Below are 15,000 nucleotides of genomic sequence, written 5' to 3' on the forward strand. Positions count from 1 at the left end.
AGGCCCCGAGGCCGGGGCGGCTCGCTCTGCAGCAGGCGGCGGCACGACAAAGGAGCGCCGTGCGCGGTGCGCGCGCGGAACGGGCTCTTTTCCCCCGTCCGTGCTCCCCCGGCCCCGCCATCGGTTCTCGTCAGCCCTCTCACTCTCTCTCGCTCTCGAGGGGGGGGGGGTTTGGTTTCGTTTTCTCTCGGCTCAAGCTCGAGCCGCACCGCCGCCCGGTGCTGCTCGCGGCCGGCACCCACGGGACGCTAAACTCGGACCAGGGCCAGCGCCGGCACCTCGCGTGGTTTTAAGGACACCTTGAGTGCTCACGGGGCCACGCGGCCATCACACAGCCTGGGACGGTAAAGATGTTCCTTCCCCGGCAAGCGGAAGGAGCGACACCTCGCCTGCGACGGGAAGCGAATTGGACAGGAGACCGCCCTGCTCGAGGGACCGGACACCACCGAGACTTCGCCCGGAGGAGCCGGCCCGCCGGGGGCCCTTTCCGACGCGACCCGAAAAGCCTCATCGATCGGACGGGGACAGAAAGAAAAGCAGCCGCGGGGCAACGGGGAGCCCCCGCGGCCGCGGGTTCCTGGGACAACGGCAACGGAGCAGGGCTCCAACATGCGTGCGAGCGGGACACGTCCCCGAGAGGCCCTCCCTTGGCGCCGCCGAGCCTCCCCGACGCTCCCTAGGCCCCCGACGCCGGCGGGCCGCTTGCAACCTTCGGGATCGATCACGCAGCAGAGGAAGAGAGCGGGGGGTGCCGCCACCCGCCCGCGGGCCGCAAGACAACGGAAAACGGAGCAGCTGCCACCGACCACGCCGCGGGCCACCGGCTTTCGCCCGCCTCGCAGCGATCGGCTTCCCACCCGGAAAAAAAGCCGGGGGGAAGGGCAAGCCACCGCACCAAAAAAAAAACTAAAAAAAAAAGCACGCCATGCGTCGCACGACCCGTGCTAGCCACGGGGGTCACGAGCCAGGGGTGGGGGCGAGAACGCGCCTCTCAACTCCTCCCGTAAAACCCCTCCAACCACCGGACATACGGTCTCTTTTCTCACTCGCCAACACAGCCAGCCCTTCTCTCTCGCCTTTCGCTTTCGCTTCGGTGGCGGCCCGTGACCCTTCGTCAGCGCGCGCTTCTCGGTGCCGCGGCTTAGGGCCGCGAGAGAAAAAGAACGGAGGCCGGGCGGGCACCCCCACACTGCCCCGCACACCGGCACGCTTTAATAAAAAAGAACGGAGCCGCTCGCAAAACCCAGCCCCCGCCGGCAACGGCAACCACGGCAGCCGGGGCAGGCCAGACACCACGGGCCGCCCCGGCACGGTGCCTCGATCGCGCCCGGCCGATACCGAGAAAGGGCGAGGCGCCGCCGCCCCGCCCACGACACACTCTCGGGGGCTCACTCGCTCGCTCGCTCTCTGTTGGGTTGCGGGGTCCGTCCTGGGGGGGGGGACACGGCCGGCCACCGCGGCCGACCGCCGCCCCGGAAAAATTCTGCCCGCTACACGCGGGTCCCCGGCTTAGGGCCGAGGAAGGGGGACGACTTCAACAACACACGGCAGGGCCGGACACTCCCGTCACCGAGCCCCCCTTCGCAGGCAAGCAAGCGAAGCCGAGAGGCGAGGCCACACGCCCCACTGCATGTCCCCCGCTGCCCTTTCGATACGGACACAACTCTGGCAACACAGGTCGGGAGCGGGAAACGAGGCGCAGCCAACCTCGGCCAAGCGAGCCACGCCCGGGGGGCTCTCGGGGAGGGGGGCCAGGGAAAGCCCGGGCAGGCTCAACACAACCCCGGGCCGGCCCCACAGAAATCCAGCCCCGGCTGCCGGCCACCAGCGTGCACCGGGACCGACAGCCGAAGAAATGCCGCACCCGGCGAGCGGGCGGGGCCCCGGCTTAAGGCCGGGCAGAAAAGGGGCGAGGCGCCGCCGCCTCGCCCGCCACCATCCCCGGGGGAGCGAGCAGGCGCCCGGCTCCCCGTTGTCACGAAACCGGCAGCAGCCGGGCCGGAGCGGGACACACTCGCGGCTTTCTCGCCCTCTCTCTGGGCCTTTTTCTCGCTTCTCCCCCGCCTGGAACAACGCAGCCTCGCCTGGGCCGGGGGAGCGCGGTGGCTCTCGGATCGCATCGCTCTCTCTGGGGGCTTTCTCGCTTCTCCCCCGGACTGAACACGCAGCCTCGGCCTGGGCCGGGGAGCGGCTCTCGGATCGCATCGGTCTCTCTGGGGGCTTTCTCGCTTCTCCCCCGACTGAGCACGCAGCCTCGCCTGGGCCGGGGAGCGGCTCTCGGATCGCATCGGTCTCTCTCTCTGGGCTAACCTGTCCCAGTCGAACTGGGTAAGACGGGAAGCCGGACGAAGCCACGCGACTCGCCCCGACATCGGCGGTGTTCTTCTGGCCCTGGCGACCGCACGCGCGTCCGCCCTTCTCCGCCACGGACACAGGCACAGCAACAGCCTGTGGGGATACGGCCCGTCACCTCGTTCCCATAATACGGACAGATGGGCCCGAAGCGGCGGAGGCCGGAAAGAGAACCGATGTACGTGACCGAGGGGGCGCAGTGGCGCACGCCGCCTTCTACGATGACATAGCCGGAGGCAGCGAGAAACAGCGACCCCTTGGAGTACTTCCAGGCCGGCGGCGGACAACAGGTCTACCAGCCATGAAACGGGCAACAGGTCTACCGACGGCTTGCTGCGGACAACAGGTCTACCCAGCCATGAAACGGGCAACAGGTCTACCAAGCTGCGGACACCAGGTCTACCCAGGGCATGCTGCGGACACCAGGTCTACCCACGGCTTGCTGCGGACAACAGGTCTACCCAGCTGCGGACAACAGGTCTACCCAGGGCATGAAACGGGCAACAGGTCTACCAAGCTGCGGACACCAGGTCTACCCAGGGCATGCTGCGGACACCAGGTCTACCCACGGCTTGCTGCGGACAACAGGTCTACCCAGCCATGAAACGGGCAACAGGTCTACCAAGCTGCGGACACCAGGTCTACCCAGGGCATGCTGCGGACACCAGGTCTACCCACGGCTTGCTGCGGACACCAGGTCTACCCAGCCATGAAACGGGCAACAGGTCTACCAAGCTGCGGACACCAGGTCTACCCAGGGCATGCTGCGGACACCAGGTCTACCCACGGCTTGCTGCGGACAACAGGTCTACCCAGCCATGAAACGGGCAACAGGTCTACCAAGCTGCGGACACCAGGTCTACCCAGGGCATGCTGCGGACACCAGGTCTACCCAGCCATGAAACGGGCAACAGGTCTACTCACGGCTTGCTGCGGACAACAGGTCTACCCAGCCATGAAACGGGCAACAGGTCTACCAAGCTGCGGACAACAGGTCTACCCAGGGCATGCTGCGGACACCAGGTCTACCCACTCAATGCTGCGGACAACAGGTCTACCCAGGCATGAATCGGGCAACAGGTCTACCAAGCTCCGGACACCAGGTCTACCCACGGCTTGCTGCGGACAACAGGTCTACCCAGCCATGAAACGGGCAACAGGTCTACCAAGCTGCGGACAACAGGTCTACCCAGGGCATGCTGCGGACACCAGGTCTACCCACTCAATGCTGCGGACAACAGGTCTACCCAGGCATGAATCGGGCAACAGGTCTACCAAGCTCCGGACACCAGGTCTACCCACGGCTTGCTGCGGACACCAGGTCTACCCAGCCATGAAACGGGCAACAGGTCTACCAAGCTGCGGACACCAGGTCTACCCAGGGCATGCTGCGGACACCAGGTCTACCCACGGCTTGCTGCGGACACCAGGTCTACCCAGCCATGAAACGGGCAACAGGTCTACCAAGCTGCGGACACCAGGTCTACCCAGGGCATGCTGCGGACACCAGGTCTACCCACGGCTTGCTGCGGACACCAGGTCTACCCAGCCATGAAACGGGCAACAGGTCTACCAAGCTGCGGACACCAGGTCTACCCAGGGCATGCTGCGGACACCAGGTCTACCCACGGCTTGCTGCGGACAACAGGTCTACCCAGCTGCGGACAACAGGTCTACCCAGGGCATGAAACGGGCAACAGGTCTACCAAGCTGCGGACACCAGGTCTACCCAGGGCATGCTGCGGACACCAGGTCTACCCACGGCTTGCTGCGGACAACAGGTCTACCCAGCCATGAAACGGGCAACAGGTCTACCAAGCTGCGGACACCAGGTCTACCCAGGGCATGCTGCGGACACCAGGTCTACCCACGGCTTGCTGCGGACACCAGGTCTACCCAGCCATGAAACGGGCAACAGGTCTACCAAGCTGCGGACACCAGGTCTACCCAGGGCATGCTGCGGACACCAGGTCTACCCACGGCTTGCTGCGGACAACAGGTCTACCCAGCCATGAAACGGGCAACAGGTCTACCAAGCTGCGGACACCAGGTCTACCCAGGGCATGCTGCGGACACCAGGTCTACCCAGCCATGAAACGGGCAACAGGTCTACTCACGGCTTGCTGCGGACAACAGGTCTACCCAGCCATGAAACGGGCAACAGGTCTACCAAGCTGCGGACAACAGGTCTACCCAGGGCATGCTGCGGACACCAGGTCTACCCACTCAATGCTGCGGACAACAGGTCTACCCAGGCATGAATCGGGCAACAGGTCTACCAAGCTCCGGACACCAGGTCTACCCACGGCTTGCTGCGGACACCAGGTCTACCCAGCCATGAAACGGGCAACAGGTCTACCAAGCTGCGGACACCAGGTCTACCCAGGGCATGCTGCGGACACCAGGTCTACCCACTCAATGCTGCGGACAACAGGTCTACCCAGGCATGAATCGGGCAACAGGTCTACCAAGCTGCGGACACCAGGTCTACCCACGGCTTGCTGCGGACACCAGGTCTACCCAGCCATGAAACGGGCAACAGGTCTACCAAGCTGCGGACACCAGGTCTACCCAGGGCATGCTGCGGACACCAGGTCTACCCACGGCTTGCTGCGGACACCAGGTCTACCCAGCCATGAAACGGGCAACAGGTCTACCAAGCTGCGGACACCAGGTCTACCCAGGGCATGCTGCGGACACCAGGTCTACCCACGGCTTGCTGCGGACACCAGGTCTACCCAGCCATGAAACGGGCAACAGGTCTACCAAGCTGCGGACACCAGGTCTACCCAGGGCATGCTGCGGACACCAGGTCTACCCAGCCATGAAACGGGCAACAGGTCTACTCACGGCTTGCTGCGGACAACAGGTCTACCCAGCCATGAAACGGGCAACAGGTCTACCAAGCTGCGGACAACAGGTCTACCCAGGGCATGCTGCGGACACCAGGTCTACCCACTCAATGCTGCGGACAACAGGTCTACCCAGGCATGAATCGGGCAACAGGTCTACCAAGCTCCGGACACCAGGTCTACCCACGGCTTGCTGCGGACAACAGGTCTACCCAGCCATGAAACGGGCAACAGGTCTACCAAGCTGCGGACACCAGGTCTACCCAGGGCATGCTGCGGACACCAGGTCTACCCAGCCATGAAACGGGCAACAGGTCTACTCACGGCTTGCTGCGGACACCAGGTCTACCCAGCCATGAAACGGGCAACAGGTCTACCAAGCTGCGGACACCAGGTCTACCCAGGGCATGCTGCGGACACCAGGTCTACCCACTCAATGCTGCGGACAACAGGTCTACCCAGGCATGAATCGGGCAACAGGTCTACCAAGCTCCGGACACCAGGTCTACCCACGGCTTGCTGCAGACAACAGGTCTACCCAGCCATGAAACGGGCAACAGGTCTACCAAGCTGCGGACACCAGGTCTACCCAGGGCATGCTGCGGACACCAGGTCTACCCACGGCTTGCTGCGGACACCAGGTCTACCCAGCCATGAAACGGGCAACAGGTCTACCAAGCTGCGGACACCAGGTCTACCCAGGGCATGCTGCGGACAACAGGTCTACCCAGCCATGAAACGGGCAACAGGTCTACTCACGGCTTGCTGCGGACAACAGGTCTACCCAGCCATGAAACGGGCAACAGGTCTACCAAGCTGCGGACAACAGGTCTACCCAGGGCATGCTGCGGACACCAGGTCTACCCACTCAATGCTGCGGACAACAGGTCTACCCAGGCATGAATCGGGCAACAGGTCTACCAAGCTCCGGACACCATGTCTACCCACGGCTTGCTGCGGACACCAGGTCTACCCAGCCATGAAACGGGCAACAGGTCTACCAAGCTGCGGACACCAGGTCTACCCAGGGCATGCTGCGGACACCAGGTCTACCCAGCCATGAAACGGGCAACAGGTCTACTCACGGCTTGCTGCGGACACCAGGTCTACCCAGCCATGAAACGGGCAACAGGTCTACCAAGCTGCGGACACCAGGTCTACCCAGGGCATGCTGCGGACACCAGGTCTACCCACGGCTTGCTGCGGACAACAGGTCTACCCAGGCATGAAACGGGCAACAGGTCTACCAAGCTGCGGACACCAGGTCTACCCAGGGCATGCTGCGGACACCAGGTCTACCCACGGCTTGCTGCGGACAACAGGTCTACCAACTCAATGCTGCGGACAACAGGTCTACCCAGCCATGAAACGGGCAACAGGTCTACCAAGCTGCGGACACCAGGTCTACCCACGGCTTGCTGCGGACACCAGGTCTACCCAGCCATGAAACGGGCAACAGGTCTACCAAGCTGCGGACACCAGGTCTACCCAGGGCATGCTGCGGACACCAGGTCTACCCAGCCATGAAACGGGCAACAGGTCTACCAAGCTGCGGACACCAGGTCTACCCAGCCATGAAACGGGCAACAGGTCTACTCACTCAATGCTGCGGACACCAGGTCTACCCAGCCATGAAACGGGCAACAGGTCTACCAACTCAATGCTGCGGACAACAGGTCTACCCAGCCATGAAACGGGCAACAGGTCTACCAAGCTGCGGACACCAGGTCTACCCACGGCTTGCTGCGGACAACAGGTCTACCCAGGCATGAATCGGGCAACAGGTCTACCAAGCTGCGGACACCAGGTCTACCCACGGCTTGCTGCGGACACCAGGTCTACCCAGCCATGAAACGGGCAACAGGTCTACCAAGCTGCGGACACCAGGTCTACCCAGGGCATGCTGCGGACACCAGGCCTACCCAGCCATGAAACGGGCAACAGGTCTACCAAGCTGCGGACAACAGGTCTACCCAGGGCATGCTGCGGACAACAGGTCTACCCAGCCATGAAACGGGCAACAGGTCTACTCACGGCTTGCTGCGGACACCAGGTCTACCCAGCCATGAAACGGGCAACAGGTCTACCAAGCTGCGGACACCAGGTCTACCCAGGGCATGCTGCGGACACCAGGTCTACCCACGGCTTGCTGCGGACACCAGGTCTACCCAGCCATGAAACGGGCAACAGGTCTACCAGGCTGCGGACACCAGGTCTACCCAGGGCATGCTGCGGACACCAGGTCTACCCACGGCTTGCTGCGGACAACAGGTCTACCCAGCCATGAAACGGGCAACAGGTCTACCAAGCTGCGGACACCAGGTCTACCCAGGGCATGCTGCGGACACCAGGTCTACCCAGCCATGAAACGGGCAACAGGTCTACTCACGGCTTGCTGCGGACAACAGGTCTACCCAGCCATGAAACGGGCAACAGGTCTACCAAGCTGCGGACAACAGGTCTACCCAGGGCATGCTGCGGACACCAGGTCTACCCACGGCTTGCTGCGGACAACAGGTCTACCCAGGCATGAATCGGGCAACAGGTCTACCAAGCTCCGGACACCAGGTCTACCCACGGCTTGCTGCGGACAACAGGTCTACCCAGCCATGAAACGGGCAACAGGTCTACCCACTCAATGCTGCGGACAACAGGTCTACCCAGCCATGAAACGGGCAACAGGTCTACCAAGCTGCGGACACCAGGTCTACCCACTCAATGCTGCGGACACCAGGTCTACCCAGCCATGAAACGGGCAACAGGTCTACTCACGGCTTGCAGCGGACAACAGGTCTACCCAGCCATGAAACGGGCAACAGGTCTACCAAGCTGCGGACACCAGGTCTACCCAGGGCATGCTGCGGACACCAGGTCTACCCAGCCATGAAACGGGCAACAGGTCTACTCACGGCTTGCTGCGGACACCAGGTCTACCCAGCCATGAAACAGGCAACAGGTCTACCAAGCTGCGGACACCAGGTCTACCCAGCCATGAAACGGGCAACAGGTCTACCAAGCTGCGGACACCAGGTCTACCCAGGGCATGCTGCGGACACCAGGTCTACCAACTCAATGCTGCGGACAACAGGTCTACCCAGCCATGAAACGGGCAACAGGTCTACCAAGCTGCGGACACCAGGTCTACCCAGGGCATGCTGCGGACACCAGGTCTACCAACTCAATGCTGCGGACACCAGGTCTACCCAGCCATGAAACGGGCAACAGGTCTACCAACTCAATGCTGCGGGCAACAGGTCTACCCAGGCATGAATCGGGCAACAGGTCTACCAAGCTGCGGACACCAGGTCTACCCACGGCTTGCTGCGGACAACAGGTCTACCCAGGCATGAATCGGGCAACAGGTCTACCAAGCTGCGGACACCAGGTCTACCCACGGCTTGCTGCGGACACCAGGTCTACCCAGCCATGAAACGGGCAACAGGTCTACCAAGCTGCGGACACCAGGTCTACCCAGGGCATGCTGCGGACACCAGGTCTACCCAGCCATGAAACGGGCAACAGGTCTACTCACGGCTTGCTGCGGACACCAGGTCTACCCAGCCATGAAACGGGCAACAGGTCTACCAAGCTGCGGACACCAGGTCTACCCAGGGCATGCTGCGGACACCAGGTCTACCCAGCCATGAAACGGGCAACAGGTCTACTCACGGCTTGCTGCGGACACCAGGTCTACCCAGCCATGAAACGGGCAACAGGTCTACCAAGCTGCGGACACCAGGTCTACCCAGGGCATGCTGCGGACACCAGGTCTACCCACGGCTTGCTGCGGACAACAGGTCTACCCAGCCATGAAACGGGCAAGAGGTCTACCAAGCTGCGGACACCAGGTCTACCCAGGGCATGCTGCGGACACCAGGTCTACCCAGCCATGAAACGGGCAACAGGTCTACTCACGGCTTGCTGCGGACAACAGGTCTACCCAGCCATGAAACGGGCAACAGGTCTACCAAGCTGCGGACAACAGGTCTACCCAGGGCATGCTGCGGACACCAGGTCTACCCAGCCATGAAACGGGCAACAGGTCTACTCACGGCTTGCTGCGGACACCAGGTCTACCCAGCCATGAATCGGGCAACAGGTCTACCAAGCTGCGGACAACAGGTCTACCCAGGGCATGCTGCGGACACCAGGTCTACCAACTCAATGCTGCGGACACCAGGTCTACCCAGCCATGAAACGGGCAACAGGTCTACCAAGCTGCGGACACCAGGTCTACCCAGGGTATGTAGCGGACACCAGGTCTACCAACTCAATGCTGCGGACACCAGGTCTACCCAGCCATGAAACGGGCAACAGGTCTACCAAGCTGCGGACACCAGGTCTACCCAGCCATGAAACGGGCAACAGGTCTACCCACTCAATGCTGCGGACAACAGGTCTACCCAGCCATGAAACGGGCAACAGGTCTACCAAGCTGCGGACACCAGGTCTACCCAGGGCATGCTGCGGACAACAGGTCTACCCAGCCATGAAACGGGCAACAGGTCTACTCACGGCTTGCTGCGGACAACAGGTCTACCCAGCCATGAAACGGGCAACAGGTCTACCAAGCTGCGGACACCAGGTCTACCCAGGGCATGCTGCGGACACCAGGTCTACCCAGCCATGAAACGGGCAACAGGTCTACTCACGGCTTGCTGCGGACACCAGGTCTACCCAGCCATGAAACGGGCAACAGGTCTACCAAGCTGCGGACACCAGGTCTACCCACGGCTTGCTGCGGACACCAGGTCTACCCAGCCATGAAACGGGCAACAGGTCTACCAAGCTGCGGACACCAGGTCTACCCAGGGCATGCTGCGGACACCAGGTCTACCCAGCCATGAAACGGGCAACAGGTCTACTCACGGCTTGCTGCGGACACCAGGTCTACCCAGCCATGAAACGGGCAACAGGTCTACCAAGCTGCGGACACCAGGTCTACCCAGGGCATGCTGCGGACACCAGGTCTACCCACTCAATGCTGCGGACAACAGGTCTACCCAGCCATGAAACGGGCAACAGGTCTACCAAGCTGCGGACACCAGGTCTACCCAGGGCATGCTGCGGACACCAGGTCTACCAACTCAATGCTGCGGACAACAGGTCTACCCAGCCATGAAACGGGCAACAGGTCTACCAAGCTGCGGACACCAGGTCTACCCACGGCTTGCTGCGGACACCAGGTCTACCCAGCCATGAAACGGGCAACAGGTCTACCAAGCTGCGGACACCAGGTCTACCCAGGTCATGCTGCGGACACCAGGTCTACCCACGGCTTGCTGCGGACAACAGGTCTACCCACTCCAAGCTGCGGACACCAGGTCTAACTACTCCATTACGCGGACAACAGGTCTACCCACTCCATGCGGCGGACAACATGTCTACCCGCTCCATGCTGCGGACACCAGGTCTGCCCACGCCGTGATGCGGACCACAGGTCTACCTTCGCCATGCTGCACGCAGCCCGGGTCGCACCGGAGCTAGGTAGACCCGGTCGCCGCGGCCGTCGCAGCGCCCTCGCCCTCGACGGCGGACCCACGCCGCCGGTCCCGGAGGCGGGTAGACCTGGTCGCCGCGGCCACGGCGGCCGCCCATCCCGGAGCCCAGTAGACCTGGCCGCCGCGGGACCGGCCAAGTTTCCCGGAGTCGTGTAGACCTGGTCGTCGCGGCCACGGCCGCCGCCGCTGCGCCTTCGCCGGCGACGGCGGTCCCACGCCACCGGCCCCGGAGCCGCGTCGACCTGGCCGCCGCGGGACGGGCCACGTTTCGCGGATCCGGGTAGACGAGGCATCCTTGTACCATCTCGGAGCCGGGGAAACCCCACAGCCTCTTAACGCTCCGGAGCCCAAGTGCTCCAGCAGCCTTGCCCCGCCCGGCAGAATCGATTTCAAGACCAAGACATATTTTCGACAACATTTTATTTCATCATTTCATTTCATTTCTTTTCATTTCATTTTATTATTTTATTTTATTTCGTTTTGTTTTGTTTTGTTTTGTTTTGTTTTGTTTTGATTTGATTTGATTTGTTTCATTTCCTCTTTGCCTTTTTTGAATGATTGCCTCTTCTATTTACTCGGAAAGAAAATCTTTTCCGGAAAACAAAACTCTTGCCAAATCTTATTTGTGATCCCTTTGGGCCCACAGCCGAGCTGACGGAGGGCCTGTGCCCGGTTCTCGCCCTGCTGACACACTGACCCCCCCAAACGGCGTCCTCCCTACCCCACGCCTCCTCCCCCGTCCCCCAGAGACCCTACCTACAGAGCCCCCCCCCACCACAAAACAGAACCTCACGGGCCGCAGCACAGCCAGGGGAAGCACGTACGTGCAGCGAAACTCGGCCCAAAGCCGCCGCGCCCTGGCACAACTCGCCCTGCCCCTTCCCGCCCCACGGAGGCGGCTGCATCGAGGCGACCGGCGCCGCCGTCGGCAAGCGGGTGGCCGCTTTCGGGCCGGTTCTTCCGCGGAAGGTCTGCAGAGCTCTTGGGGCCTCGGCGCGGGTTTGGGGGGCCGTGAGGGCTCGCTGTCGAGGCGCCCGGGGCCGGCACGAAGCCGCCTGCCCTCTCCCTGTCCCTGCCCCGTCTTCCGCAGCCACCCATTAACGCTGGGGGCGAGCCCGCCCTCCGCCATCAACCTCCCATGCAGCGCTTTCAGACTTTCCCCGCCCCTGCCCATTGTCGGCTGGGGGCGCCCTGCCCCCCGCCGTCAGCCTCCCTGGCAGCGCTTTCAGACTCTCTCGGGCCCCTGCCCATTGTCGGCTGGGGGCGCCCCGCCCCCCGCCCTCAGCCTCCCTGGCAGCGCTTTCAGACTGCCTCGGGCCCTGCCCATTGTCGGTTGGGGGCGCCCCGCCCCCCGCCCTCAGCCTCCCTGGCAGCGCTTTCAGACTGCCTCGGGCCCTGCCCATTGTCGGTTGGGGGCGACCCCGCCCTCCGCCATCAGCCTCCCTGGCAGCGCTTTCAGACTGCCTCGGGCCCTGCCCATTGTCGGTTGGGGGCGACCCCGCCCTCCGCCATCAGCCTCCCTGGCAGCACTTTCAGCCTCTTCCTGCCCCCGCCCACGGTCCCACCGGGCAGTTTACACGGCGGCGGCGGGAGGCTGATGCCGAGGTCGGCAGGCGGAGAGCCTGGTGCACAAGCAGGGATGGCGGCGGGATGATTGGCGCCGTCTGTCCCTGGTCAAAGAAGCTCTCTGTTCAGCTTTCTCGGAGCCTTTTGCTTTGGTGGCGTTCCTTCCTCCTCCGCCCCGGCGCCGCTCAAGCCTGCGGCAGGGCGGCAGCGCGGCGGGTGGGCGGCCGGGGGGAGGGGGGAGGGGGGGGGGAGGGAGGGAGCGCGCGAGCGAGCGAGCGAGCGAGCGAGCGCGCTGCAGAAATGAAGCCCGGAGCAGGGCCGCGGTCCATTCGAGCACGGGGAGGGGGCGCGACAACGCTGCCTGCTCCTGTCGGGGAGCGCTTGGGGAAGTGGGGTGCCGGCACCATGACGGCGGAGCGGACAGGGGCCGCGGCTGGGGAAGAGGCCGGCGGAGCTCGCCAGTGGATGCTGGCGCACGGAGCCGGCAGGGACACCTGGGCACGGCTGGGACCGAAAGTCGCCCGCCTTCACGCCCCGCCTTTCGCCGGGGGGAAGAAGACGCGAGAGCAGGGCTGCCTGCTGGGCTGCCAGTGCCCGCGGTCATGCCGGACGTGCAGGCCGACCGCCGAAGGCGTGCTCGCCGCTGCAGAGACGACAAGGGGGCCGCGCGTCCGATGGAAGAGACGGGGCGCCATCGCGCGGCGGCCGGGCTGCAAGGCCGGCCGACGGTAACAGGACTACCACGCCGCGGGTGGCCAGAGACAAAGACCGGCCGAGGGCAACAGGTCTACCCAGCATTATGCCGGCCGGTACCAGGGCCGGCCGAGGGCAACAGGTCTACCCAGCATTAGGCCAGCCGGAAAGACGGCCGGCAGAGGGCAACAGGTCTACCCAGCATTCGGCCGTCAGGTACAAAGGCCGGCCGAGGGCAACAGGTCTACCCAGCATTCGGCCGTCAGGTACAAAGGCCGGCCGAGGGCAACAGGTCTACCCAGCATTAGGCCGCCACGTCCAAAGGCCGGCCGAGGGCAACAGGTCTACCCAGCATTAGGCCGCCACGTCCAAAGGCCGGCCGAGGGCAACAGGTCTACCCAGCATTCGGCCACCACGTACAAAGGCCGGCCGAGGGCAACAGGTCTACCCAGCATTCGGCTGGCCGGTAACACGGCGGGCCGAGGGCAACAGGTCTACCCAGCATTAGGCCGGCCGGTAACACTGCCGGCCGAGGGCAACAGGTCTACCCAGCATTCGGCCGCCACGTCCAAAGGCCGGCCGAGGGCAACAGGTCTACCCAGCATTAGGCCGCCACGTCCAAAGGCCGGCCGAGGGCAACAGGTCTACCCAGCATTCGGCCACCACGTCCAAAGGCCGGCCGAGGGCAACAGGTCTACCCAGCATTAGGCCGGCCGGTAACACGGCCGGCCGAGGGCAACAGGTCTACCCAGCATTAGGCCGCCACGTCCAAAGGCCGGCCGAGGGCAACAGGTCTACCCAGCATTAGGCCGCCACGTCCAAAGGCCGGCCGAGGGCAACAGGTCTACCCAGCATTCGGCCGCCACGTCCAAAGGCCGGCCGAGGGCAACAGGTCTACCCAGCATTAGGCCGCCACGTCCAAAGGCCGGCCGAGGGCAACAGGTCTACCCAGCATTCGGCCGCCACGTCCAAAGGCCGGCCGAGGGCAACAGGTCTACCCAGCATTAGGCCGCCACGTCCAAAGGCCGGCCGAGGGCAACAGGTCTACCCAGCATTAGGCCGGCCGGCAGAGGGCAACAGGTCTACCCAGCATTCGGCCGTCAGGTACAAAGGCCGGCCGAGGGCAACAGGTCTACCCAGCATTCGGCCGCCACGTCCAAAGGCCGGCCGAGGGCAACAGGTCTACCCAGCATTAGGCCGGCCGGTAACACGGCCGGCAGAGGGCAACAGGTCTACTCAGCATTAGGCCGGCCGGTAAAACGGCAGGCCGAGGGCAACAGGTCTACCCAGCATTCGGCCGTCAGGTACAAAGGCCGGCCGAGGGCAACAGGTCTAACCAGCATTAGGCCGCCACGTCCAAAGGCCGGCCGAGGGCAACAGGTCTACCCAGCATTCGGCCGCCACGTACAAAGGCCGGCCGAGGGCAACAGGTCTACCCAGCATTCGGCCGCCACGTCCAAAGGCCGGCCGAGGGCAACAGGTCTACCCAGCATTAGGCCGGCCGGCAGAGGGCAACAGGTCTACCCAGCATTCGGCCGTCAGGTACAAAGGCCGGCCGAGGGCAACAGGTCTACCCAGCATTAGGCCGCCACGTCCAAAGGCCGGCCGAGGGCAACAGGTCTACCCAGCATTAGGCCGGCCGGTAACACGGCCGGCAGAGGGCAACAGGTCTACTCAGCATTAGGCCGGCCGGTAAAACGGCAGGCCGAGGGCAACAGGTCTACCCAGCATTCGGCCGTCAGGTACAAAGGCCGGCCGAGGGCAACAGGTCTACCCAGCACCTGCCAGGACGGCAGGGCGCCGAACCGGGCTCCGCGTGCCACCGTCTTGGCCCCCCAAACGCCGACCAACGACGCTTGTGGATGGGGCGCGATGGGTGCGGCGCGCGGCGCCCCGGGTCCCCGCCGGCACCAGGTCTACCTCGCCGCCTGGAGACGGCAGCAAACGGATCCCCCTCTCACCGCGCGCGCGCGCGGTGAAGGGAAACCCGCCGCCGCCGCTGCCGCCGCCGCCGCCGCCGCCGCTGCCGCCGCCGC

This window comes from Sturnus vulgaris, unplaced genomic scaffold (assembly GCF_052056855.1).
Source record: "Sturnus vulgaris isolate bStuVul1 unplaced genomic scaffold, bStuVul1.hap1 Scaffold_189, whole genome shotgun sequence".
Lineage (NCBI taxonomy): Eukaryota > Metazoa > Chordata > Aves > Passeriformes > Sturnidae > Sturnus > Sturnus vulgaris.